Below are 25,360 nucleotides of genomic sequence, written 5' to 3' on the forward strand. Positions count from 1 at the left end.
TATGACTAAATTTGATTTTTGCATTTTTTTTTTTACTGGACATGTTTTATAGCAAAAAGTCCAAAATATTGTTTTTTTTTCCTCAAAATTGTCAGCTTTTTTTTTATAGTGCAAAAAATAAAAACCACACAGGCAATCAAATACCACCAAAAGAAAGCTCAATTTGTGGGGAAAAAAAGGATGTAAATTTCATTTATGTACCGTATTGCATGACCGCGCAATTGTCCGTTAAACTAGTGCAGCGCTGTATAGCAGAAAAATGGCGTAAATTGCAGTACTTATACCATAGTTTGTAGACGCTATAACTTCCACACAAAGCAATCAATATACACTTATTGGGATTTTTTTTTACCAAAAACATGTAGCAGAATACATTTTGGCCTAAATTTATAACCAACTTTGAGTTTACTATATATTTTTTATAGCTGAAAGTAAAAAATATAGTTTTTCTTCAAAATTTTTGGCCTTTTTTTGTTTATAGCGTGAAAAATAAAAAGCGCACAGATGATCAAATACCACCGAAAGAAATCTCTATTTGTGTGAAAAAAAGGACGTAAATTTTGTTTGGGTGCAGCATTGCATGACCGCGCAATTATCAGTTGAATTAGTGCAGCGCCGAGTAGCAAAAAGAGGCCTGGTCATTAAGGGGGGTAAATCTTCTGGAGCTCAAGTGGTTAAATAAGTCTATAAGAAGTGATTGTATTTTTTTCTTATTGCAGTTGGGGAAAAAATGTGCCAATAGCTATACAAAGGAAAGACAGCTGTTTGTCTATGGCATCTACAAACACAAGTCTACTGTGCCTGATGGTAGAAGCTGAAACTAATCATTGGGGTGGGTTTGCTAAAGGCAAATAGAATGAGCACTTTGGAAGTACAGTTACTCCAGAGCTTTGTACTTCCAAAGTGCACAGTCTGTTTGCCTTTAGGAAATCCAAGCCATAGTATTTACCACTGCTGATCCACTTTTCTCACATTTTTGTGTTTGTCCCAGCTTATTCATATTTGAATTTCATCTCTGGTGTGCTTGATCTCAACTTGTACCTTGACTTTTCTGTTCTTTGCATCTTTATTACCTATCATCTTTTGTCTCTGCTGATCCATAATACGTTACAATGCTGAAGCTGTCAGGATGTCCTTGGTTGCTGGTTGTTGAGCCTCTCTGTTGTCTTTCATTGCTTCTCTCTATTTTGTAAGAGGCTTCTGGCACAGATGGTCAATAAATAATGCCTATTCTACTTTCTTGTGATACAAATGCATTTGAGAACATACAATGATAGCTGGATAAAACAATGACACGACCATTTATCAATGCAGCAACAATTTATAGTCTAATGACTCCCCTTACCACTGCCTGTATAAGAAAACAAAGTGACCATGAGTTTGGCCAGTGGGTAGGATGTTGAAGAAAACTGACACATAAGCAAACTCCTAAGAGAAAAAAAAAACTGATTACTAGGTAACATGACAGGCCATATCAGGACATAAAAACTGGCTAATGCACTTACAGAGAATAAAGCACTGAACTAGCTGAGTCAATTATTTTGCAAGATTTATGAAAATAGGTATTATGATGCATTTTTATTTTTCTAAATTGATTAAGATATTAGTATAATTTTTATAAAGCAAGTATGTTTCCTGAAAGCTTTTTTTTATGGAACATCCTTCGCCTGTTAAATTAGTAAATGTCTTTTTTTTCTTTTCCAAGAACTCTAGTACTACATTAGCTGCCTGTATCACTAAGCATCCATTATCTGCCTCAGTAGACTTAGCTCTTATTGATCGCCTTCAATGGTGTTTTTTGGGAAAAGAATTATTGAAATATAATCGGCAATTTGTAATCCTTCCTTAAAAAATGCAACAAATGCAATACAATTAAGGCTTTGTATGGTACCCAGTTGAAATTTAAAGCACTTCTATCCCTACTATATAGTATTCTGTAAAATGAAAAAATGGTACAATATATAGTATGGGTGATGTATAAAATGTAAAGATATAGAAAACTAAAAGTGCTGTCTATAAAATCTGGAAAGAAGCTTGCTCATATTGTTTTATCATGTAATAAAACTTTGGGATTGCCCAAAGTTAAATATGTTCCCATTCCCACCAGCATGTGTAGAATATGATGCTCATTTTGTATAGATAGGATCTACTATATACCTTACCCACAATCTCATGACAGGTGGCACTGCCACCATCATCTCTCCAGCACCTGAAAGTAAGCAGGCCCATGTCTTCTACATCATTATGTACAATGCAAGATTAGCAGTAGCCTACTACTCCTGTATTACATGTGAAGATGTCAACAGTAGAGAGGCTTTTGGGAACTCAAATTAGTAAGGAGAAAGACTGCAATACCGTGGATTAAGGCAAGTAATGTTTTTGGGTAAATCATGATTTGAACAAACACGCATTATATTCTGCATCTGCTACAACTGCCACTAACTACTATGTTGGCTTTTTCTCCAAAATGTTTATCTCAACTTACCTGTAGTTAAAATAATTTTTATATAACGCTCAACTAATAGAAAATGGGATATTGTCAAACAGTGTGCTATAGTCATTCAAAAATACTCATATACGACATTTATTGTGCTTGCACTAAGCATGGATCTATAGAGCAAGAACAACACAGTAGTGTTTAAATCAGTACATTTGTAATTCATTACATGACTTTGTGTAATGTATACTGTAGATATTTTTCTGGTGCAGCCACATGTGTCTACTAGCACCTGCCATTAAGCTCAGCTGAATAGTTATTCTTGTACAAAAGGTCCTTTATCCTGTATTCTACAATCCATATTAAACAAGACTAGAAATTTTAGAAGACATTTGTAAATGTAGCAACCCCCCTGGCCTGGAGAAAGGGAATACCTCCAGCCCAGGGGCAGGCTGACATTTCTCCAGGGTGGATCCATGGCCAAAGAGGGAGTGTCACAACAATGAAGAGTGCCAGTTTTTTTAGTCATTTCCAAGTTTATATTGCTCCAGTTTACAGCTTACAGGTTAAGGCTTCAGATACCAACAGCAGCAAGGATTCCAGATTCCACCACATTTCTCTAGCCAAGAGGGAACCAGGATCCTCTGAGGGCATAGTCCATCCCCCTCCAGCAGGACTTCCTTCCCTCTCCACCTTGGGTGTTGTACCCTACTCAGCTAGACAGGGCAGCTTGAGCAAATTTGCTAGACCCAAAACAGTATTCTGTCTTAGTCAGTACACGCTTCCCCAGACAGCAGCGTGGGGAAAAAGAGAACTCACCAGGCCACTCTTCTGATATTTATACCCTCCCCCGGCATGCACCACAGGCCATAAACCTACTAGTGGTTGGCAGGGAAGGACATGAAGATTTATAACTCAAAATTGTTTCAGCTCCCTTGTCTAGTCAGGTGAAAAACTATAAATTAACCCGGCAGAGCTAAATTCACTAGTCACTGCTGCCACGGCCATCTTTAACGCGAGGCAAAAGGGGCAGCTGCCCCGGCCCAGTCATTGTTGTGGGGCCCAAAGCAGCTGCCCCTTAAGCCCCTTGCCTTCTAGGGTCCCGGTGGCGGTGGGAGCAAGGGAAAGGTGAGCTTCAAGGGCCGCTAGGAGTGAGAACTTGTGAGCGAGAAGACCTCCATTGACACCCAGAGAGGTGAGCAGCAGCAGGCGCAACATTCCTGGTGGCGGTGCCTCCCAGAGCATCGACTCCTCCAACCTCCAGGTTTGTAGTTCTAACAACAGTAATGGTTGCCTGGAGGATAGGCTGACCAGGGGACCGGAGGAAAAAGGACAGGTGGGAGTACAGACAGCCAGGGACTGCAGATCAGAGTAAGGAGCACATCGCTCCTTTGCTCCAGAATGGGGGAACGGACCTTGCCCGCTGCTGTCATGCCAGGTACCAGGCATTAAACACACCTACCTGTAGAAGGGGACTGGGACAGGGAGGCACAGGAGGAACTGCAGACAGGGCTAGGGGCCTCTCTCTCATCCTCCCCCTCTCTCACACCAATCTCTCCCCCCTTTCTCCCCCCGTCTTTCTCTCACCCCCACCTCTCTTACCCCCCTCTCTCGCTCACCCCCTTCTGTCTCTCTCACCTCACCTCCTCACGCCCTCTCTCTCACACCCCCCCTCTCTTTCACCCCCCTCTCTTGCTCACCCCCTCCTCTCTCTCACCACCATCTCTCACTCCTCACCTCTCTCACCCTCCCTCTCTCTCTCACCTCCTCTCTCGCTCTCTCTCACCCCATCTCTCTCACCCCTTCTCTGCCCCCTCTATTTATTTCCTCCCCTCTCTTACCTTTATCCCTCTCCCCCCTCACCCCCTTTCTCTCCCCCTATCATCCTCTCTCTCTCTTTCACCCCCTTCTACCTCTCTCACCCAATATCTCTCTTTCTCACTCCCCTCTCTCTTTCTCACCCCCTGCTCTGTCTTACCACCTCTCTCTTTCACCCCCCCCCCTTATCCTCCCCCTTTCTCACCCCCCAACTTTCTCTCCCCCCCTTCTGTATCTCTCACCACCTTCTGTCCCTTACTCCCCCTCTCATCCCCTTTCTCTAATACCCCCTTTCTCTCATCCTTCCTTCTCACCCCTCTCTCTTTCCCTCACCCCCTCGCTCTCTCTCATTCCTCTCTCTCTCTTTCTCCCCCTCCAATAAAAGCAGGGGGAACTGAGTGGACACTAACTGGCACATAACAGCAAGTGAGTGTCGCTGATCCCATCTCCCCCAAGCACTGTCACTGATCTTTTCCCCCTTAAGCACTGCCACTGATACCATCTTCCGCAAGCATCGCCACTGATCACATCCCCCACCAGCACTGCCACTCATCCCATCCCCCAAGCACTGCCACCAATGCCATTCCCCCCAGCACTGCCACTGATTCCATCAACACCCCCAGCACTGTCACTGATCACCCCTCACCCCCAACACTGCCACTCATCCCATTTATCCCCCCACCACCACCACCACCACCATTGCCAATGATCACACTCTACCCCCCCCCCCAGCCCCATCAACCAATGGGTCCAGCTGCTATTTATCATATGTCTCAGATCAGATGGAGAGCAAAATTACATGTAAGGGGAGGCAAGAAAATTTTTGCCCAGGGTCCAATCAATATTAAAGATGGCCCTGACTGCTGCATATGGCAGAGTGGCTTCATAAACTAAAATAATCCTAATGAATATCTTGTATCTAGCAAGGCACCATAATACAATTTTATAGCCTGGTCTAACATAAAATGAGAAACAAGCTTTATATTAATTCTGTAATATCCTGCCAAAGCAATATAACCAGAGGAGTGTGACACACTGGGTTCATACTTTTAGGATTCAGTTATTCACCAGCTGAGAGTTATTCAATTGTTCTGCTCAACTGTTCTGATAATGGCCAACCCTATTTAGCTTGAAGCAAACCTTATGGCAATACTAGAAAATTGGTTATCATTACAAAAAGAAGCAAAGACTTTGGTCTCCTCTCCCACCTATTCACAAGTTCATTTAAGACAGCACCACAGCCAGAGCAGTGTGTAGCAACTTACTGCTGGTGATTGCTGGAACCAACAGATGTGGGATGTGCTATCACATATGCCATCAGTCTCCAGATGGAAAGAGTGTGTTTCACTATTTGTCATTGATGGTGCCACTGATTATATTTGCAGTGGAAGTGAAACTGCAAGGGGCACTAACCTTCCTAAAGCCTCTAAGGAGTTGGAATATACAGTCAGTTTCTCTACATTAATTCCTATACAAGACCCCATTAGGTCCCCCAGAGGTGCACTTTCTCTTCTTGCAGTTAGTAAGGCCTTTTTCATTTACCTAGTTTTGCTTTCTACTGGGTACTTTTGGGCATCTGGACAATGTGCCCACTCAATCTTCTATTGATGGACCATGGAACTATTGAGTGAGATGGTTTGGGTTCAAAGTTAGAAATGGTTTCCTTCCCATTTTGTGTTGTACTTTATGCCTCACACACTGACAGTCTTCTTCTTATGCACAGACCCTTCTGGCCTTGATCATATGGCTACAATTTTCTTACTGTTTAGGAGTTAATTCAAAAAAGGAAGATCGTGGTACTATGGGAAATATAACTATAAACAGTGCCATGTCCTTAAAGCAGCATATGAAAATTGAGGAAAAAACACATGGACTTAGAAATATGCAAAAATCATAACAACTTTATTGATACATAGTTAATAAAAATATTGATCCCGATTTCTATCAAACATAATAAAAAGCACCCTCATAAAGTATTAGATATTGTTTCCATCTCAAGTCCTAAGACTTCCAACATATTGAATGTTTCTTATTAATTCTTCAATTTGTAGCTTAACATATTTCACAGAAAGCCACTTCTTGGGTGCTGGATTAGATAAAACAATAAACCTAAAACAGCTGTAGCATCATGAGCAGACAGGCAAAGCTTTGCGAGAAAAGTTGGCCACCGGGTGTAGAGGGTTACATACTAGTCAAAAACAATAACTTTCCACTAAACCTATATTAATATTGCAAAAAAGTAACCAGAGGAGATAACCAGTCTGTTTATAGCCTTGATAGGGCTACATTAGCCGGTGGATGAGTAAATGTCAGCCACTATAATTCTAAATTACTGCTTTTAGGGGCACTACTCCAGCTGTGCAATTGATAATGTAAAGATTTATCTTGAACCACACTCCTGTAATTAACTGTAAATGATCCTGACATTCAATGCTATAGCGCCTTTCCCACAGAGATCACTTCATCGTGTGCCTCCAAGGCACTTATGTATGTTTTGGCAAAAATCAATATACCACACACCTTTACAGGGAAGTTCTACTGGAGTATCGGATGGGTAAATCAATTGTGCCCCTCCTGGTTTTAAGTGACTTTACTTACTGTAAGTCATGAGTTAGATACTCATAGTCTTTCATGCGTGGCACCAGTGCATTCAGGATCTCCCTTAAAAAGATTTGGGCAGGTGGTTCAATGGCTGCCAAAACTCCAGACATTTATGGAGAAGATTGTATAATATAAAATTATAATTTTCCTGCTTCTCAAAAACTCTCATGGTCCTGAGGAGAATAGACATATGGAAGGGAAATGGCAATATATGACATAATATGCCCAATTTCCCAGTCTGACTGAGCCACTCCGCAGGGCTGTGCATGTGCCAGCGTGTCCAGGAGGTGACGTTGACACGTTTTGCCCACTACATCTGAAGAAGCCCATGTGACGTAGTGGGCGAAACACGTCGTCACCTCCTGGACACACTGGCACATGCGCAGTCCTGCGGAGCAGCTCAGTCAGACTACAGGACCTGACATCCATACATTTTCTCTGTGGAGCCACAGCTTTCCTTATGGCATGTACGGCTGCCATCCTTAGCCACTATATTGCACCGCTTTATGCGGTATGTCATATATCAATCCTTGCCTATCATCATGGCACGTTTTGGACTATCAACAGGAGTTTGACCCAGCAGTGGCTGATAAGCTTTCCCTACATTGGGAGGATCCTCACTTGCTAACACACAGGATTCAACTTCACTGACCTCAGCAACTATCTCTACATGGGCTATAGGTCTGAGGATGATTATCAGCTGCTACAGGTTTGCCACAAGCTTTCCACTTTATTATACCTGTATTATTTGAGGACTTTTATTGAACTGGGTCTCTATCTGATAATATCTTGTGCTCCATTATTCAAGGCATTTATATATAATGCATACTACCAAACAATTATGCCATCTGCATGATACATGTTTACATGACAATCATTGACTGGCCAGAAGATCCCTGGGATATTGGGCATATTATGCCATATATTGCCATTTTTCTTGCCATCATCTAACCACTCTTGATATATTATAGAGATGTCTTCTACATAACTCTGCATTACAAGCCTATTATCACGGCACTTTTGGGGCTGGCAACAGGAATCTGACCCAACAGTGGCTGATAGCTTTCCCTATATTGGGAGAATCTACACCTGTTAACACACATGATTCAACTCCACTGACCTCAGCAACTATCCCCGCATGGGCTACAGGTCGGTTGATGACTATTAGCTGTTACAGGTTTGATACAAGCTTTCCACTTTACCATATCTGCATTTTTTGTGGACTTTTACTGTACTGGGTCTTCACCTGACAACCCCTCGTGCTTCAAGTATCCAAGGCATCTATATATTATGCATATTATGGGCTCCACCAAGCTATTATGCCATCTGTATGATACAGTACATGTCTACATTATAATCATTGACTGTCTAAATGACCTTTGGGAAACTGGGCATTTTATGTCATATATTGCCATTTCCCTTCCATCATCAAACCACTCTTGCAATATTGAGGAGATGTATTCTACATAATTTTGCACCACAAGCCTAACCGCATATTTTTGATGAGAGATCTGTAATACTTTCATACTTTACCTGATACCTGAGGAATGACCTTCAGCTCTTTACCCTGATACTAGGGATTATATCAATTATTTTTGATGGTTGCATCAAGGATCATGTTTATCTAGATTGATTATTAAGCACTTCTCGTGTATGTTTATATGGTTATGTGATTTATACATGAATCCTGTCCTTGGTACTCACCATACCTTCTTGAGCTATCTATATCATCACCTGCTTGTCATCTTCACTGTCTTGTTCAAATTTTGAGACTATACTATTCATCACAGGTCTACTATTCATCACATCTTTATGGGACTTTTTGCATGTCTAGTGTTGTCCAGGTTGATCTTGCCATTCTGCTTTTGACTTCCTTTCCCCCTGGGTGGTGGTGAGGTAATTTTTTGTATATTTAGCTTATCATGCCATATATGTCTTTGTGATATTTGTACTTTTTGTACTGCAAATTAAATTATTTTTGTTTATTATTTGGTTTTCAAGGCTGCAGTTTGTCCTCATTTGGACCCCCTTTTTGGCCTCTGGGTCCTTTACCCTCTGGTCTTTTTTCTTTATTTTCCCATTTATGATTAGGGTCCCGAGGATACCACATATATATATGTGAGTCAGCATTATTCATAATTGGGTCACTATCTTTATTCGGTAATTTCTGCCCCTGAGCTTTGGGAATCCTGGTGTGTTTTATTTTTTTATTTGGAGAATAGACATATGACTGGGCAATCGTTTCATGGTCCCATGTATTGGCTGAATCACTTATGTGCCCTGGGGGATCTTGGACCACTCCCCTCTACTAGTATCCCTAAGTCTGGCCCCCAACTGTGTACTAGTGACTACCCAGGAAGTTCTCTACTGGTTATCAAAACACACTTAAAAATCAAAATGCAGAATTTTTTTCATTAATCCACAGAGAAAATGTATGGGACACATACAAGGCATTTTTGAGAGGACTGCCTATTAACCACTTGCCCTCCAGAGGATTTACCCCCCTTCCTGACTAGGCCATTTTTTGCGATACGGCGCTGCGTTACTTTGATTGACAATTGTGCAGTCATGCAATGCTGCACTCAAATAAAATTTATGTTCTTTGTTTCCCACAAATAGAGCTTTCTTTCGGTGGTATTTAATCGCCTCTGCATTTTTTATTTTTTGCGCTATAAAAAAAAAAGACCACCAATTTTGAGAAAAAAACAATATTTTTGACTTTTTGCTATAAAACATATCCAGTACAAAAATTAAAAAAATCTAATTTCGTCATAAATTTTGGGCCAAAATGTATTCTGCTACATGTCTTTACTGCCAGAAATTCCAATACTTGTAAATTAAATTTTTTTTTTTTTTTTTTTTTTTTTTTTTTTAAGTCCGCAAACGTGGAACTATAACGTAAAAACCCGTAAGTGTCCGCAAAAAAGTGCAAGTGCAGAAACACACACACGAAAAACGTGCACTTAGGGGTGTGTTTGTCCTACCCCCGAAAGGGTTGGACCGTTCACCCGATCCCCCGGGGCACGAAGCTCCTGACAGGGACAAGGTTCCCATTTGGTCCTCCTGGCCAAAAGGCCTGGTGGACCACCGTTCCTTATGCCCAGCCGAAGCCGGACATCCAGTACTAGGCAAGGGGGTTCTCCCGAAGAGAAAACCCCCTAGGGATCAGGGGAGGAAGGAACCGTATGGCCACACATCCTCCCCCTAGACTTCAGGTAAGGCCCGAGGACCCACACCCTCCATCCGTGAAAAACACACACATAAGAAAGCAAAAAGTGACAAAACGTGGGAGTGGTTTAAATAAATAGAATAAAATAAAAAAGTGGTACCGTGCCTAATAGTGCACAGACCAGGCCCTGAGGCCTGTAGCAAAAATTGCCCTGGACTTAGCCAAAAGACCTGGTCCTTAGGGCGCTGTGCAAAAAGAGGTGAAAAACAGTGGCCATGTGTCATCTTCACACCGTGGGGTCCCACACCCAAGTGTTACTAGTGACACCCCTGAGAGCGTCTTCCCCAGGGGGCACTGAGTTTGCGGACTTTTTGCGTCCCCGACCCCAGGCCAGACCAAGGTAGCATGCTCAAACCAGGAGGAACTGGGTCTTTCCGGTCTCCCCAGAGGAATTACTCCCAAGGCCCCAGAACGAATCATGGCGCTCCCTGGTTTCTGTCCCTCCGGTACTAGCCTTCCGGACCCCCATCATACCAGTGAGGGTACTGTACAACAACCATCCCCGTAAACTAGAATGGTCGGTAGCACCCCCACTGGACACTGATAAGAACAGATACTACACTTGATCTTAGCCAAAAGGCCGAGAAGCGATACATGTAAATTAAATGGTTTACGTGAAAGAAATAGCATCTACAAACAGCGGTATATATACTGGAATTTTTTTTTTTCATACACTAGTAATGGTGGTGATCAGCAACTTATAGAGAGACTGCTGGACTGCGGTGGGCATTTTGACATGCCGGGGGGGAACTGACTAACTGTCATTGACATCCCCAGTGACACCAATACAGTGATCAGTGCTAATAAAAAGCATTGACACTGTACTAATGACACTGGACAGGAAGGGGTTAACATCTGGGATGAGCAAAGGATTAACTGTATGCTGTGTGTGTTTTACTGTATGTGCTGTTTGTGTGCTTTACTGTGTAAGCACATTGCTTTGTATTGCTTTGTATTACAAAGCAGTGTGCAGGAGCTGACAGGGGAGAGATCTGTATTGTTTACATACAGGTCTCTCCCCCATCGGTAATACAGGGTGATTGCCGGGTGCCAGCGGGGAATCACCAACCGGGACCCGGTGATTGACAGCCGAGGTTGCCAATGGTGGCGCGGGTAGGGCTCACGTGCGCCCCCTACCCAGAGGTGCAAAATCACATATATATGTGTGATTTTTCGCACCCCTGCTGCCCTGCAGCAGTATTTCTGCTATAGGGAGGTGGGAAAGCGGTTAAAGAGATTAATGGGATTAAATTCTCCTCCTGGAATTGGGAAGAGTTAATGGCCTGTGCATTAATGTCCGTCCTGAGCAGAAGAGCATAAGGGGTGGATTTGGGTCACAGCCAGAAGAGTAGAAGAGAGGAGCTGGAGGTTGTGCTTGGTCCTGCTTACATTGCGCGTGGAAAGCCTTGGTGGAGAGGAAAAATTCTGAAAAAAACATGAAACTATATAAGGAGTCATGGTAATCTGATAAGCTTTTTATTTATTTAAAGAGACAGAGTACTGTCCTCTTTAAACAAATAAAAAGTTCATATGGAATTTTGTGAAGTGGAACTGTTTCTTCTTTTTAAGGACATTTAACCACTGATTTTTTTTTTAAATATTATCACACTTTAGTCATTGTAATTTCATGATTGATTGTTTTGGGTTTAGGTTTTTTAACTTGGTATATTTGGGTTTATATATTGTTTCAAAGAGTTATAGCACGGATATTTAGTATTGATATAGTACTGGTATACTTTTATAATGATGGACTATTGACATATTTAAAAGATATGCTGATTCTTCAGTTCTGCAGTTGAAGGGCTTGCAGCAATAAGGAGACAGCTCCAGTTTTCCTTTTTGCTTTTTAATTTTTGGCAGAATAAAAAACTGTTTAAAATAATTTAGGACTGTTATCATACAAAAATATATTTTTCATAAAGCTAAGTACATTTTTAAATTGTGCAGCTGTCTCATTCTTTTGTCCAGCATCCTAACAGGCAGTTTTTGTTGGGAAAAATGAGAACTAACACTCAAAGTTGCCACATTTTTGCGCAATTAAAACAGCAGACTTCTCTGAACATGATAGGATATATATAAACAAAAACGTTTAAAAAAATGGAAAGGCCTTCTTTTTGCTGCAAACCCTTCAATAGAGGTCTTTAATCAGGTGTATCTTAGGGTCATTCTTCCATGATCGCTGACAGAGGCTACTATAATACTAATGGAATATTAAGATTTTAGCAAAAGGCTGTATATAAAGATGCAACTCCCCCTGGACAATCTGGGTAGGCAGATTTTGCTGCCGGTGGACACATCAAAGCCTTTGACAGTGTAGAGTGGCTTTATCTCCCGGAGATGCTGCAACGCTTTGAGTTTGGGAAATCTTTTAATACCAGGTGCTGCTGTTCTACTGTCATTCACAAGCCAGGAGGGGGGCTCACTTTTTCAAAGCTTTACATTTCGTACAGGTTCCAAAGAGATATCTTGCCTGTCACTCCTCTTGTTTGTATTGGCCATTGAGCATCTGGCTGCCATGAAACAAGGGCAATAATGCTTTGCTGGCTTTTGTCAGGCTAGTTTCGATGTAAAAAATAATGGTATATGCTGATGATATGCTCATTTGAGTAGCACCAAGCATTTGCTACAGGCTATAATGAAGAGTGAAACTGGAATATCTGTGAAATATCTGTGAAATATCCGCACTGCTCAGAATGAGTTTACAAAGTGTGAGTGGAGATTTTATTAGCATATAGCTCAGTAGCATTGATTTCTATGACATTTGACTAGGAATTCTTATGAATGAGTAATGTGTTTACTGTCACCCAAGAGTGCTTGGGTCTGGACATTCAGTGCTATTTCTGTTTTTTTCTGATAGAGTTAGGATTGATAGGTATGGACAATGTTGTCCTGTTTTAAACTGAAATAATAATAATAGTTTTAATTTCATGCTAATTGTGGTTGTTTTTTCAATCATTTTTATAACATGTTATTTCTAAACCTTTTTTAATTAAATATATGCAATCTTAGTTGTGTAAATTGGGCTTTGAGTGTAAATCAGGTGTATACATCTACTAAGTTCCCCACCAACTGGGCCTGGCCTGTGTTTCTAGAGATGCTGCCCCCTCTCCATCTATTCATTGGAGGTAGTTCCCTTCCTCCCATTGACCAGTGGTACTGCACCGCCCAACATCCCAGTTGTTAGGCAATGCTTTTGCATTGCCCTGTGCTAAATTTGTCACACAAGATAACATATTCTAATAAGTCCATGTGTACAACAGTCTAATCGTATCCAAATAAATTAGGTGAAGAATTAGTGCAGTCTTTATGATTGCACTGAAGATTGCACTAATTATTCACCTAATTTATTTGGATAAGATTGGACTGTTGTGCACATGGACTTTTTATTTCATGTTATTTAGTGTGACACATTTAGCAGAGGGTAGCGCTGTTAATATGTGTATTATTATTTGAAAGGTATTCATCCTTTATAACAGCAGCCGCTCTGGGGATTGATTGCTATTTATATTGCATGCTTTCATCACATGTATTATTTTTTTATTATTTGTTTATACATTTATTATTTTTTTCACAGATTACGTAGTGCAGGTATATAAAAATTAATTCATTGCTTTTGCATTGCCTGTTCCTGCCCCTCTAGCCTTACTGGCTGTGGTGCTGTGACACTCTATTTGACCATAGACAACCCAGCTACCTAGCTCACTACCTGTTGTGTCTTGCCTGCTGTGTTACCTGTTACTGGATTCCTTAATGAAGACCCCTGCCTTGTACCTTGACTACTCTTTTTGATTGCCGCCTGATTTGACCATGGATTATTTACTGGATTACTTTTGCACACTACTTGCCCGGACCTTGGAACTGTTTCCTGGATTACACTAGATCACTACCTGCCCTGACCTTGGAACCATTTACTGGATTATGCTTGGTTCCTGCCTGCCCTGACCTTGGACTGCCCTTGGATTTTGTTGCCAGCTACCGTTTCACATCTGACCAGCCTAAATGTATTTATTATTTATTAGACAAAAAACTATTGCATTGTGTTCTAGGACCAGGGGACAACCAAGTACCTGTTGATCTGCTTGCCTTAAAGTGGAAGTATACACACCTTCATTCCAGCACAGCAGTCTCCCGGAGCTCCCTGCCAGCCACTGTCATAGTTGGCCGGATCGGCTTCCTGATACAGACCACTGGCCATTTTCATTGGTTCTGGCCATGATAATGCCACTCCTGTGCATGTGCTGGAGTTCATTCATCCTGGCATTGCCACATTTTACACACTGAGCTGTGTGTGCATACAGGCAGGTAATGGAACTTTAATGCAGGAGAGACATAGTATGCCTCTTATGCATTAAAATTCTGCCTGTTTGCCAGATATTGCTTTTTTACTTAAAGTGTTACTAAACCCAGCACCCTGCATTCACTATATCTGGTATCCCACAGTACACAGAACATGGAAATGCAATTATTTTAGTAAATATAAACTGCTACATACCTTTTCCCATCAGCAGTTAGAGCAGTCTTGTGATTTCTATCAGTGTCCAGCCCAGCACTATGTAAAGCTTGTAGGAGGAGTTTTCTTTATGCTCTAGGAGGAAACAAATCTCCTGACCTCTGTGTCGATTGGCCCTGTACTGATCACATGCACTCTTCCAAGAAAAAAAAAAACCTCTCTAGCAATACACACCAAACTGAGCATGTGCATGCCTATGGTTCAGACTGTAGATAAGTGGTGGTCTCTTGTAAAAGGGGAGGAACAGAGAAGAAAGGATCAAACAGCCTTATTACACAATGCAGAGGAGTAACACCTTAGGTTCCACAGTGAGTATAACAAGCATGCTTTACTGCATATACAGACTGATTTTACTGTTGTGGGTTTAGTTCCACTTCAAGGAAACAGTGGCTGCTGAAAGCAGAAGAGACACTTATGAGCCATAGTTCATGACCTAGGCATGGGGTTGAGCCTCACAATGATCTATTTAAAAAAGGATGAGTAACTGCTCTGGTGACCCATTTGTGTCCTGTAAACAACCACCACCTTTCAGCACAGCTGAAAGATGAAATAGCTAAATATCTGAAAAAGAGATGAGGGCTCCATCTGCTGACTGAATAGAAGACTGCATTAAAGCGATGCAATTCATATTTAATTGATATTTACTTGATTATACTGTATACAATTATATTAAAAATATTTATCCTTTAAGTCCTGAGATAAACAAAATACAGAAAAAATGTGCCACCAAACCAGCAACTACATGAAATATATGGCATTAATGCATGTGACACACTGATATTTTGTATCATAAGAACTTTGGATAAGTGCTATTAAAGGACAAGTAAACCCAAGAACAAAAGTGTAATGGAGATGATGAAGTCCAGCCTGGGTGACAACCATTTTTCATTCCATAGATACAATGGAGTGAGCAAGTGGTTCCATTCCAAAATTCAAGTACATAAAGGGGTTAACTTACTAAAACTGGAGACTGAAAAATCTGGTGCAGTTGTTAATGGTAGCCAATCAGCTTCTAACTTTAGCATGTTCACAAAAAAAAACTGGAAGCTAAATGGTTTCTATGCAGAGCTTCATCATATTTTGCACTCTCCAGTTTTAGTAAATCAATCCCAAAGTGTGTGATTCACAGGATTAACAGGTGAAAATGTAAAGAATAAAAAAATCCATACAGGCACATTATCTAAGGAAAGCTGCAATATTTTCATTGTTGTTATTGGGTTTAGATACACTTTAACTATTTCCTTAGTTTGATGTTTTAAAAACTACCTGCATGTCCTGCCCATCTTTTGTCAGCATAAGCAGCAGCTCTGAAAGTGTTCCATCTTTATTATCAACCTCATGTATAAACCGAAAGTGCATTTAGAAATCAGATAATAATATACCAACATCAGAAATAAAATATTATACAAACAATGCTCTTTGCAGACAGTCCATTCAGAAAAAAATATCTTAATTACAGAATGTATTTTTATTAAATTATTTCTAAAAATAAATATAAAAATATATGGCTTATAAATGTAGCTTTTATGTTAATAATTTTGTTTTAGCATACTTTTTTAAGACATCACCTATATAGTGGCAGCTATTTGGAAAGCTCTAATATTTCATTTCTGGATGCAGTAAGTATTCTCAAAGGTCCCAAATGGCCACTAACACTTTGAGAATGCAGTAAATCAGTGGAATACACGTTTTATTATTTTATTTTGATAGTTGTGTTGTTCATTAACTCCTTTCCACCCAGCCTATTGTAAGATGATGACTGAGTGAGATACCTATTATCCCCCCAGGATTGAGCCCCACAGTCTGTGCTCCAGCATGATCTATCACCGGCTGTGTCTACCAGACATGGCCCATGACAGATCACTACACTGACCCGCTGCCAGTGTCATGTGATCACTGTTACCAATCCCAGCAGATCACATGACATTGTGAACAATGCTTACCACTGTACTGCTAGCTGTGATTAGTCACAGTGGTCACATGTACTGACTGGGCCAATCACAGCCCAGCTGTAGCATGTGACCAGCTGTAGCCAATCACAGCTGATCACAACAAAAACTACTGATTAAATCAGTTTCATTCAGTAATAATGCTTGCTTATATCAATGAAATTCATTTGTATAAGCAATCATAATGTGTAAAAAGAAAAAATCCTGACCACTTTCCCAGAGTAGTACAATGTTACTATGGTAATATTGTATTGGTCTGGTCACAGGAGTAGAAAAAAAAATCATACAAAAACCCTAAAATGTAAAAAAATGTTTTTTTCTTTTTTACATACTGTCACCAGCCAGTGTCCCTGATCATCGCTGCACCAGTTATATAATCATGCTGTATTGCATTGGTGACAGTATGTGAATTTTTTTTTCATTTGTTTTCATTTTCCACAAAATTATGTCAAAAAAATGACAACTGACTGTCTACTTTCCAAAAAGCAGTCATTTGGGGGGTATTTGTACTATCATGGCATTTCTGGGCCTCAAGAAATGAGATAGGCCGTCAGTACATCAGGATTTATCAATGTTTTAGATATGTACCATAGTTTGTGGAGTCTTTAACTTTCTTACACACTAAATAATAAACACTGATTTGGGTTCCAAAAATATTAAAGTCAAAGGGGGAACTGCAGCACCATGTCCATATTTATACATATACAAAGAAAAAGGAGAGAGAATCATTCCCTCAGGTTTAGGACTTTATACCGTAGGTATAAGGTTATTCAACACTACACAAATTTCAAGATAAAACCACTAAATATTTTATTTCATATACAGAATTTAAATCAAGACATCTTGGTTTGAGGAGTTTGGTTGCCGCCGGAGATATCTGCAAACCACCTGTTTGTTGTTACTGAGAGGAGGACTTAGTTGTGCACTGAACATGCACAGTGGTACATTGTTGCATCATGATGCGCTTCACGTCATGACATCACTAAGCTCAACAGAGCGGATTGGCATCCACAGACTGGGAGGAGGGAGATGGGCGGAATGGCGCCAATTTTTGCGTCCGCGTCCCGCCATGACATTTCTGTGTTGGGTGGGGCGGGAGAAGTACACACACATATAAGGCAGAACTTAGTGGGATACTCTGTGTTGGTGCAATTTGTTGCCAATCTATTGCTGGGTTTCTTAAAAAAAAGTTTACATTGGTGACTTTATGAAGAGCCATGCATTTGTAAAAACTATTGGTAAATAAACAGTACATCAGGGATATCTATGTATTTATATATTCATTTACGGAGTTGTTTTTTGTGATTTTTCAGCCTTTTCTTTGCTGATTCCTATTTTCATGATGTACAGACTGTGTTCTTTTGGAAACCAGTAATCCAATATAGGATAATAACCAGGTATTGACTCCTTAACTACTCTTGTGGCTGGGTGCCTTATTTCTTTAGGATGTGGAGCTCAATGGGAACCTTCCCAGAGAATTTATTCATTTACATACATCAGATGCTTTTTTTAACATAGGTTTTTGCCTTGTGTGCCCCTCCTGCAGCACACCAAATACTGCCCTCTGCCTTTACCCATGGGGGGACCTGTTGAATTATCTAGCGATATTTTTGTACCACCTTTCTCTGATTCTGACAAGTTTTCTTCTGACCAGATATCGGTAAGATGCTCAATGACCTCCCAGTGATATTGATATTTTGATTGGTTTGATATTGTTGCTATAGCAAAATATGAATTTAGATCACTTATCCTATACAATGGTCTGTACAATATATGTTGTATTATTTGTTGTTTATAAGGTATTGATTATCTCTTTTTAGTTACTTTATAGTGTGATATAATTATATCCCATGAGGAAGCCCAATGGGTGAAACATGTCGGGATTCATCACACAGAATAATTATGTTTGGAACTATCATCTATGAGACTTATTGAAACTTTTTTTCATATTGTTTTTAAGCAATTTAATATTGTATTTAAATTGTATATATGTAATAAAATATTTAGTGGTTTTATCTTGAAATTTGTGTAGTGTTGAATGACCTTACACCTATACACCAAGTCCTAAACCTGGAGGGAGTTATTTTCTCTCCTTTTTCTTTGTGTAACTGATTTGGGTTATTTTTACCAAAGAAATGTAGCAGAATCCATATTGACAAAGATTATTTATTTGCAAAATTGTATAACAGAAATGAAGAAAAACACATTTTTGTTCAAAATTTTCAGTCTTTTTTCATTTATAGCGCAAAAAATAAAAAACCCAGTGGTGGTTAAATACCACCAAAAGAAATCTCTATTTGTGTGAAAAAAATTGATATCATATGGGTACAGTCCAATAGACAAACAAATGAAACCAGTGCTCAAATCTTCATGCAGACCAGGGAATTGAGAATGCCAAAAACGAGGAAGTGCTGCCCTTCAAAGACTGGGAAATCTGAATGCTGGTAAACAAAAACAGACAAGGGAGCATTCTCATCGTGCATTACCGTGGAGACCCACGTATTTATTAAATGAAATAAAACATACTCACAAAACAAGCTCTGTGGAAGGGATTCCGTTTCCCGAAACGCGTCAGCTTATCCACACCAAGGGCACAGTATTGCATCCGCTGCTGTTGCGGATCATTTTTCTGTTTTTTATTCTCATTGGTTTGTGAGTATATTTTATTTAATTTAATAAATACGTGGGTCTCCACGGTAATGCACGATCATATGGGTACAGTGTTGCATAACCGTGCAATTGTCATTCAAAGTGCCACAGCACTGAAAGGTGAAAACTGGCCTGGGCAGGAAGGGGATAAAAGTGCCCGGTAGGCACGTGGTTAAATATGAAAAAAATGCAATGCCCATTCTGCATGTAGTAGTACAAACTGTCAGCCATTTAGAAGGTTTATAAAACTTTACGTCTAAAAGTCAATGTCAGCTACTCAATGCCTTATACAGTATCTGGTGGACATCTGTCATGGCGAGAGCAGTAACAACATAAACAACTATATATGTGTTTACTGAGCAAAGCAAAGTATGCATATGAAGTTGGAAACAGGTCAAGCTTACAACTAGAACATAAGGTTTGTAGCTGAAGCTGCAAGTGAAGTTTAGACAGATGGAATAGGTTTGTTGTTGAGGACACAGTCAAAGTAGGCAGATCTGGCTTGTGGTCAAGGGTTCAAGTCATTGTCAGCCCAGACAGTGTATGATGAAGGTCAATAGTAAGTTGTCAGGGTACACAAAAGAGCAGAACCATTGAATGCCAAATGGTAAGAGGTGTGTAAACAGAGCACAAGTGTTAGTTATATTTATAAAAATTAGAAGTGAGGAGATCCTTAGTGCACAAAGCCTTACACAGCCATTCTGAAGTTGATATACACCAAATAAGGAAGCTCTTGATCTAATGTGTAAAGCTGGTGAACATTCACTTTGCACATTATGATTTTAGAATTTAATTTTTAAGGTCAAGAATGAGTCCTCTTTTTTTAACAACAATTAAATTCAGATTCTACTGATTTATAATAAGTATTAAACATTTAGGGCATTCTAAGTAGCAAATGTTCCTATTACAGATAATTATATGTTACAGCTTAAGTTTAGTTATTATTTTTACATCAGCACAAGGGTCCAAACATACTCTGAATGAGAAGTGCCCTTTGTTCTGGTGACTTCTCTGCTTGTTAAAATCTGTAGTCCCCTGTCCCCCTTTCCCCTCATACCAATGCTCTAGGGGTTAATAAGAGCCAAATGAGCCTGCCAACAGCACCTGTCAAAACTACCCACCCTTTCCGGCTCCCTGCTCCATTCAGAGAAACTGATGTGTTCCAGTGCTGTGGGGTTATGGGGGGGGGGGGCTGAGGACTTCATATTTCAATAAAAAGAGCAGCCACCAGCACAAGAGACACTTCTCACTTAGTTAGTCAGTAGTTCTAAAGGCCTTATTTTTTTTTAAATAACAAACTTGTCTATGCTTACCTGCTGTGTGCAGTGGTTTTGCACACAGCAGCCTCTCTCCTGTTGGGTGCCCCCACAGCAAGCAGCTTGATATGGGGGTACCCGATGCTTGGTGTGTCCATTCACACATGGAGCAGTGGCTCAGTCCCACCCCCTCTCTCTTCTCATTGGCTCACTGTCTGCAATTGACAGCAGTGGGAGCCAATGACTCCCGCTTCAGCCTCAGCCAATGAGGAGAGGGAGTCCCGGGATAGTTGAGACTCCAGTGCACATCGCTGAATCAAGAGAGAGCTTAAGTGAGTATTAGGGAGGGCTGGGCGGGGGGATGCTGCACAGAGAAGGTTTTTTTACCTTCATGCATAGAATGGTGGAAGGTAAAAACCTTAAACCTTTAGAACCACTTTAAAGTATGTACTGTCCATTGTGCTGATAAAAATAACTAAACTTAAGATTTAACATATAATATTCTGTGGTCTGAAAGTTTGCTACTTACAATACCCTAAATGATTATAAATCAGTGCTTTCTGTATTTGTGCTGATAAAAAAAATAGCTAAACTTAAGCTGTAAAGGAACTATGTGCTGAAAGTATTATAGGGGCGAGTGCGCATGCGCGGCCGGCGGGAAAGACATGTCCCGCTGAGGCTCCGTCTCCCCGTCGGGTGACAGCGCCTTGAAGCAGCGGGTCCCGGCCCGCAATATACCAGGAGGGGACCCGGTCCCCATGGTGATCCTTCCGGGGTCCGATCCGCTCTCGGCAGCGACGGTTCCTCTGCAGTGAGTCGGAGGAATCCGACAGAGGACTCCGTCCCTGCATCGAGCCGTCCATAGGCCCGCCCACCACTACCCTCTCACACAGAACCAGGGGAGAGAAGAGAGAGAACAGGGGGGCTGAGATTGGAATAACAGCCCCCCCCCCAATATAAGCGGCACTATGGTCAAAGGGGCACCCCGGCACCAGGTCCCCCCATCCACCAAAACTATTAAGGAGGCCCTGGCAAAGGCCTCCACAAAGATGGCCACCGCCCCAGCACGTGGAAGCAAGCAGGCAGCAGGAGCATATGCAGCCCTGCAGGATCCGCAGCCCAGCCATCCCTGCACGTCTGAGGGTGAGTCTGACCCTGAACCAGATGTCCATACACAAGCCCTGACGCCTGACCTTATACCCCTAGACCTGTTATCACGCTTTGAAAAAATGCTACACAAGGCTTTGAAGCAAACCTCAGACCGCATCACTGCCACACTATCTAGGGAAATCCGTGAACTGGGACAGCGCACTGCGGACCTAGAACAGAGGGTGGATGGTCTTGACGTCTCACTTCAGACACATACAGATGACCTTGATCTCCTGCGTGACGAAAACACAACTTTATTGACACGGCTAGAGGACTTTGAAAACCGAGCACGGCGCTAAAATCTACGTGTCCGGGGCCTTCCGGAAACGATCGTTGATGTAGAATCGACAATAACAGCTCTGTTCCAAGAGCTTGCCCCAGCTATCCCAATCGATAGATTGGAATTAGACAGAGTCCACAGGGCGTTAGCACCACGACGCAACGACGGTCCGCCACGTGACATTATAGCCAAGCTTCACTTTTTCCGTACCAAGGAGCAACTTCTACAAGCTGCCCGCAACGCAGAATCTCTACAGTTCCAAGGTCATACCTACCAACTATTCCAGGATCTATGCCCCATAACCATCGCCAAACGCAGGGCTATGAAACCTCACCTACAAGTACTTCAACAACATGCAGTACAATATAGGTGGAGTTTCCCTTTTGCAGTGCGATTCCGACACCAGTCCCGAGATTACACCTGCAAGACGCCTGAGGACCTTATAGACACCCTGCGGACCCTGCAGCTACATCCCCCAGCGACGCCTTCAGAGAGCGCCAAGCGGAGGTCCACATCCAGCTCGCCACGGAAGTCCTTCCCCACGCGTGCAACTGACGGCCAATCCAACTTCCACAAGAGAGGGCGTTTTTCGTCTCCGGGCCTAACCTCACAAGACACCATGGACTGAACTCTGTCCCATGTTTATCCCTTTTTTTCCCCCCCCTTATTTTTTATCGCACACACCATGCGATATACTCTTTTGATTGTCACTACGGTTAGCACCGTTAGTATTCTCTCTCCCTCTACATGTTAAATCCTGGTTCCCTCACAACATGAGGTCTGTTCTGCAACCCCCCCTCCTGGGTTTTATAATAGTTTACATCTGGGAGCCTAGGCTTTGACGGCATGCGATGCCATACCCCTACACCCATGAGGTTTCACTAGCACCACTAGTGCCGTCTGAGTCCGGGATTCCCTGATTTTATTTGTATGTTTTTCTCTTTTTAATATACCTGTTTTTTCTGCCGGGACCTTGCCACCATTTGGTAATCACATTGCTGTCATCCTTACGGTCCGCGTACCTGGGCACTCCACCTTAGCCCCTGTGTTATTGGTTATTTAATAACACTTGGGCTACTATTGCTCCCTAGCCCACCCTGACTCAGGGTGTCCTTGGGAGCCCACCTTTTAGGCCTTAAATGGCCTCTTACACCCTTTCTTTCCTGTTACCTCTCTCCTACCGTACCCCTCTTCCCTCCCTCCAACATGACTCCATGACTTTGCTTAACATACTCCGCAACAATCCTATCCTCCGCAGTAATCGTCAGGCTTCACCCTGGGCGGTGGTGCCATGCTATCCAATCCACTATACGCTTTCCCCATGGGCTCGTTAAATGTCCTTACCCTGAATGTTCAGGGCCTCAATATCCCGCAGAAACGTAATAAGGCTTTCCGAACCTTTGCTACACTTAAAGCCCACGTGGTCTGTCTTCAGGAAACACACTTCACTTCCAACTCCACTCCTAAGTTTTTTGGTCCTCGATATCCTCAGGTCTACACGGCCTCTGCCACAGCCAAACAAAGGGGGGTACTGATCGCCTTCCATCGAACAACACCTTTCGTGCCATGCACCGAAATCAAAGACCCAGAAGGTCGTTACCTCCTGTTAGTAGGGCAACTCCTCGATGTAGATGTCACCATTGTTGCATACTACGCCCCAAACCAAGATCCTTTACCATTCCTTTCACACATACTCTCGGTTATAGACGATCATAAACGCGGAACTTTAATTGTTAGCGGAGACTCTAACAATGTAATATATCCCTTTCTCGACAAATCTCCTCAACTATCTCCTATCCCTGCTTCTAAACAAACCTTCCAATCCATACTACAACGTTATTCTTTGATAGACTCATGGCGAGAACTTAACCCGACCAAACGCCAATACACCTTCTATTCTCACCCCCACCGGTCATTCTCTAGGATAGATCATATTTTTGTCACCACTGCCTCTTCCCCTCGGCTTTTGACCTCTGAAATAATTCCCATTCCCTGGTCTGACCATTGCGCCGTGTTCACATCTATGGCCTCGTTGGCCTCATCCCCCGCTGAATCCTCTTGGATCATTAATGATAACCTGCTTGTAAACCCAGCTCACTGTCTAGAAATAGAAACAGCCCTTAAAGACTACTTCTCTCTCAATCAATCACCTGATATTTCCCCTCTCTTGTTATGGGAAGCACACAAACCAGTATTACGAGGGTTTTGCATTAGCAAAGCATCCTTCTTAAATAAAACCAAAAGGCAGCAACGTCTTCTACTGGAGCAGACTTATGATCGTTCTCATCAAGCCTTCCAGACGGCTCCCACGCCTGCCAATCGTGAAACCCTGGAGCGATCTAGATTAGCCCTAGATCTTTTTCTCACAGACCAAGCAGAACTCTCACTCCGTAGATCTAGGCACAAATACTATACTAGGGCAAATAAACCCAACACATTCCTGGCTCTTTCACTTCGCAGGCTCGACCAGCTCATTAAACCTATCAGGATACGCACCTCCTCTGGTAACCTCACTAGTAACCCAGAACACATCCTACAGACGTTCCATAAACACTTGTCACAACTTTACTCCTCTTCCACACCTTTCGACCCCACACAGGCTGATACCCTTTTAACTTCCATTTCTTTCCCGAAACTCTCAGAGTGCCAGTTAGCGGCACTTGAAAGACCCATCTCCCAAGCCGAAACCTTAGACGCTATTAAAAATCTAAAGCTACGTAAACGCCCAGGGCCAGATGGCTTCTCAGCCACTTACTATAAAAAATTTGCTCATCTTCTTACACCTATCCTCACTAATGCTTTTAACGCTTTACTATCTGGCCAAACCTTCAACCATGAAACAGTGCAAGCGAACATTTCAATGATCCCAAAGCCGAATTCTGATGACACGCAGTGGTCCAACTATAGGCCAATCTCTCTCCTCAACATTGACATCAAACTGCTAGCAAAAGTCCTTTCTTCACGTCTTAACCTGTATATTGGCTCTTTAATTCATAATGACCAAGTGGGCTTTATCCCGACTAGACAAGCGGGAGACAACATCAGACGTGCATCCCTTTTGGCAAACTTAGCAAGATCCCGTAATATTCCCGCATATTTCCTGTCCCTAGATATCCGGAAAGCATTTGATACAGTCTCATGGCCATACCTCGATTATATTTTGCATCGGTGGGATTTTGGCCCACATTTCTTAACCTGGATCTTCTCGCTGTATCGAGAACCTTCGGCCAGAATTAGGTATCTAGGGCACAGGTCATCTCAGTTCCCGATCTCCAGAGGCACGAGACAGGGCTGCCCTCTGTCCCCCTTGCTCTTTGCTCTGGCTATAGAGCCCCTAGCCCTCTTAATTAGAGCTAATCCGGATGTCAGGGGACTCGAAATTGGGGGCACACACCATAAGCTATGTCTCTTTGCGGATGACGTCTTGCTCTTTCTCACGTCACCGTTGACTTCTTCACCCTCCCTACTCCGGCTTCTCGAGG

General features: G+C 42.0%; 1 long non-coding RNA gene and 1 pseudogene across 1 annotated transcript in view; one reads left to right on the plus strand and one right to left on the minus strand.

Moving 5' to 3' along the window:
• The window catches only part of LOC149457293 (uncharacterized), a 216,285-nt gene that overhangs the window by 177,017 nt on the left and 13,908 nt on the right, over nt 1-25,360 (plus strand). The gene's annotated exons all lie outside the window — the stretch shown is intronic.
• Nucleotides 10,563-10,677, minus strand: LOC149457294 (U2 spliceosomal RNA; annotated as a pseudogene).

The sequence above is a fragment of the Staurois parvus genome, unplaced genomic scaffold (assembly GCF_062004578.1).
Source record: "Staurois parvus isolate SC_StPar_1 unplaced genomic scaffold, SC_StPar_1.0 ptg000327l, whole genome shotgun sequence".
In the NCBI taxonomy this organism is placed as follows: Eukaryota; Metazoa; Chordata; class Amphibia; order Anura; family Ranidae; genus Staurois; species Staurois parvus.